At 41.3% G+C, this 3,655-nt stretch overlaps 1 long non-coding RNA gene across 1 annotated transcript; it reads right to left on the reverse strand.

Annotated features, from left to right (window-relative positions):
* Window positions 1-1,100: 1,100 nt before the first annotated feature.
* On the reverse strand, window positions 1,101-2,694 carry LOC106001881. The gene is made up of 2 exons (XR_001175866.1): window positions 2,514-2,694; window positions 1,101-1,648 (listed from the first exon to the last, which is right to left on the reverse strand). It is a non-coding gene; the product is annotated as an uncharacterized LOC106001881 (long non-coding RNA).
* Window positions 2,695-3,655: the final 961 nt, after the last annotated feature.

Raw genomic sequence — 3,655 nt, forward strand, 5'->3', positions numbered from 1 at the left:
GTGTGTGTGTGTGTGTGTGTGTGTGTGTGTGTGTGTGTGTGTGTGTGTGTGCGCGCGCGCGCGCGCGCGCGCGCGTGTGCGTGTGTGTGCGTGTGTGTGATGAACGAATACCAAAACTACTATACTAAGTAAAAGAATAAGACACAATAAGTACCACTGTCTGACTCTATTTATAGCAAATCTAAGAAGAGAAAAACATTCACTCCTTCTTAGAAAAATCAGAAAAGAGTGACGCGGGAGGAGTGAGAGGTGGTAGAAAAGGGCACAGAGGAAGGGCCAGGAGTGGAGCTCAGTAGCATGGGGAGGTTCAGCATGGGCTTAGCACCTGCAGGTGCCAGGCTACATCCTTGGCATCACAAAAACAAAACAAAACAAAAACAGAGGGAGGAGGGCCTGAGGCATAAAAATGTTCTATATCCTGACTGGATGGATACACTTGTCAAAACTCATGTAACAGCTGTACAATTCACTCTGTGATTATACCCCAAGAAAGAAGAGAGGAACCAGGTGCTGGTAGCTCATGTATATAAATCTAGCTACTCAGGAGGCTGAGATCTGAGGATTATAGTTTGAAGCCAGGCTGGGCAGGAAAGTCCCTGAGACTAATCTCCAATTAACTACCAAAAGCTGTAAGTAGAGCTGTGGCTTAAGTAGTAAGCACTAGCCATAAGCAAAAAGAGCTCAGGGCAGCACCCAGGCCCTGAGTTCAAGCCCCAGTACCAACTCACACACAAAAAGGGGGGGAAAAAAAAGAAAGGGAAGAGAGAAAAAAGAAAGGCTGATAGGTAAGAAGCTTTCAATATTTATTCATATCCTTTCCACTTCCAGTTCCAGAAATAGAGTGTGGAAGAAACTGGGAAGCCAGGTTGCTCCATGGTAGAGAGCTTGCCTATTATATATAAGACCTAGATTTGGTGCTCAGCCTTCCCAAGATTAATCAATTAAGTTAATCATCAATTAATAATAAATTAAATTTAAAAGGAGAAAAAAACTAGGAAGCCAGACACCCCTACTTCTCAAAATTGGTTAAAGTAATATAAGTCATCCACCTGCAAATGCCTAATTATAATATGGTTAATATTAATGTACATGACAAAATGTGATTGGTATGAGTTACTTCATGAAAGTACCCCTCTTTTTTATTTTACAGTAGTGACAAAGGCGAAGGAATGTTGACATAACATTAACAGCAAAAAACATAAGATAACATAAACAGTAAGAAAGCTGTTTGTCCAGTGCAGGCTCCACCCTGGAACAGCTTTGTGATTTATTTATTTTTATTTTGCCAGTCCTGGGGCTTGAACTCAGGGCCTGAGCACTGTCTCTGAGCTTCTTTGCTCAAGGCACAGCCCAGCTTTGTCATTTTTGATACACAGGTTAGCTTCTGAAAGCTTCAAGCTCTTTTAGGTGTACAAAAGGACTTGTAGATGACTGTGAGGATGGAATAAATGTGTGCATGTTTTACATACTCATGAATGAAAGTACATCAAAAACCTTCATGAGAAAGAACAGGTAATTCCAGTGAATGGTTTCCTTAAATAGTCTTTCTACAACTAAGCAAATGCATGAATACCCACCGTCCACTTCACCTCTGGGCGAGCCAGCGGGATAAATCTTCCATCAAACATATGAGAAAATGGACCATGACCTTAAAACAAGAAAAAGGTTGGAAAACTGGTAAGAAAAATAATTATTTTAAAAATCTTTTTTAAAATTCAGTATCAATCGTAATTAGTAATCTATAATAAAAATTACAAAATAGGACAAATGTGTTTTTTTATTTTCTTTTCTTTCTATTTCTTTTCTTTTATTTTTTGTGCTACTGGGGTTTGAACCCAGGGCGCCACATCTGCTGAATTTGTTTGTTTGTGACTGGTACTCTTCTACCACTTGAGACATGCCTCTAGGAAGTGGCGCTGTAGCTCAAGTGGTAGAGCGCTAGCCGTGAGCTGAAAGCTGAGGGACAGTGCCTAAGCCCAGAATTCAAGACCCACGACCAAAAGAAAAAAAAAGATATTCACATCATCCTCACCTAAGAAAAACTCACTATAGATGGCCCTTTTGTATTGAAGCAAAGATGTTTAATATGGAAACTTAACTGGAAGAGTAAACAAAATCACCATGTTTTATGCTTATGAATCACTCTTTGGAGAAGCAATGACATATTCTATATATATGGCATTAATAAATTAAAACATGACAACATGACATCTTTCTTTTGTTAGCCTGTTTTTTTTCTTTTTGCCAATCCTGGTGCTTGCACTCAGGGCCTGGGCACTGGCCCTGAGCTTCTTTCGCTCAAGGTTAGCACTACCACTTGAGCCACAGCACCACTTCCGGTCTTTTCTGTTTATGTGGTACTGAGGAATCGAACCCTGGACTTCATGTATTCTAGGCAAGCAGTCTACCACTAAGTCACATTCCCAGCTGTTAGTCTGATTTTTACATGTGTCAAAGACAGACGACATATGGTGTGGTTTTACAGAATGACTCTATCTCTCTGCACAGCTTACCCAGGTCATGGCAAAGTCCCGCAATCTGAACACAGAGCGTATCCCGCTCAGTTATCTGCAGCTCTGGTTGTTTTTCACGCAGTGTGCGAACTAGACATCCGGCGAGGTACCCAACCCTGTAGGAGAAAAAACAAAAGTCATTCTTTTGGTTTGAAAGGCAAGTGATACCTCTGGAACTCAAGGACTTTTGAGTTCTCTGAAATGCTCATGATGCTGAAGATTAAGTGGTGATAAAAATCAATCTAAAACATACTGCTTTGAAAACTTGTGGGGCTGGGAAGGTGGCTCAGTGGTAGAGTGCTTGCCTTGCATGCATGACGTGCTGGGTTCGATTCCAAAAGCCAGAAGTGGTGCTATGGCTCGAGTGATAGAGCACTAGCCTTGAGCTGAAGAGCTGAGGGACAGTGCCCAGGCCCAGAGTTCAGGCCCCATGACTGGCCAAAAAGCAAAACAAAACAAAAAAAGAAAAGAAAAAGAAACCTTATGGTAACATATATCAGAATCCCAGAAGCAGGACTAATTATTAGGGAAAATGTAAACAAAATAATCATGAAGAAGTATAGGCCAGTAGTGTCACTCAGAGGTAGAGTGCTGGCCTAGAGTGTGCAGAGCTCTGTACTTGATCCCTAATACTGCAAATCAAAAGGAAATAAGACACAGAATGATACCACCTTACACTCAGCAGGATAGCTACTAACATAAAAACAGGAAGCAACAGTGTTGACCAAGACATGGAGAAACTGGAATGCTTGTGCATGGTTAATGGAAAAATAAGGAACAGCCACTGTGGAAAACAGTATGGTGGTTCTTCAAAGAATAAAAACAAGGGGCTGGGAAGGTGGCTCAGTGGTAGAGCGCTTGCTTTGCATACATGAGGCCCTGGGTTCGATTCCTCAGCACCACATAAGCAAAAAGAAAAAAAAGAAAGAATAAAAACAAGAAGGCTGAGTAGCAGAGTGTATGCTTAGCAAGCACAAGACCTGAGTTTAATTCCCTGTACACACACACACATACACATACACACATACACACATACAATTATCATCCAGAAATTCTAGTTTTGGAGGATATATATAAAAGAATTAATACATGGGGCTGGGAAGGTGGCTCAGTGGTAGAGCGCTTGCCTTGCATGCATGAGG

Source organism: Dipodomys ordii, unplaced genomic scaffold (assembly GCF_000151885.1).
Source record: "Dipodomys ordii isolate 6190 unplaced genomic scaffold, Dord_2.0 Scaffold620, whole genome shotgun sequence".
Classification (NCBI taxonomy): Eukaryota; Metazoa; Chordata; class Mammalia; order Rodentia; family Heteromyidae; genus Dipodomys; species Dipodomys ordii.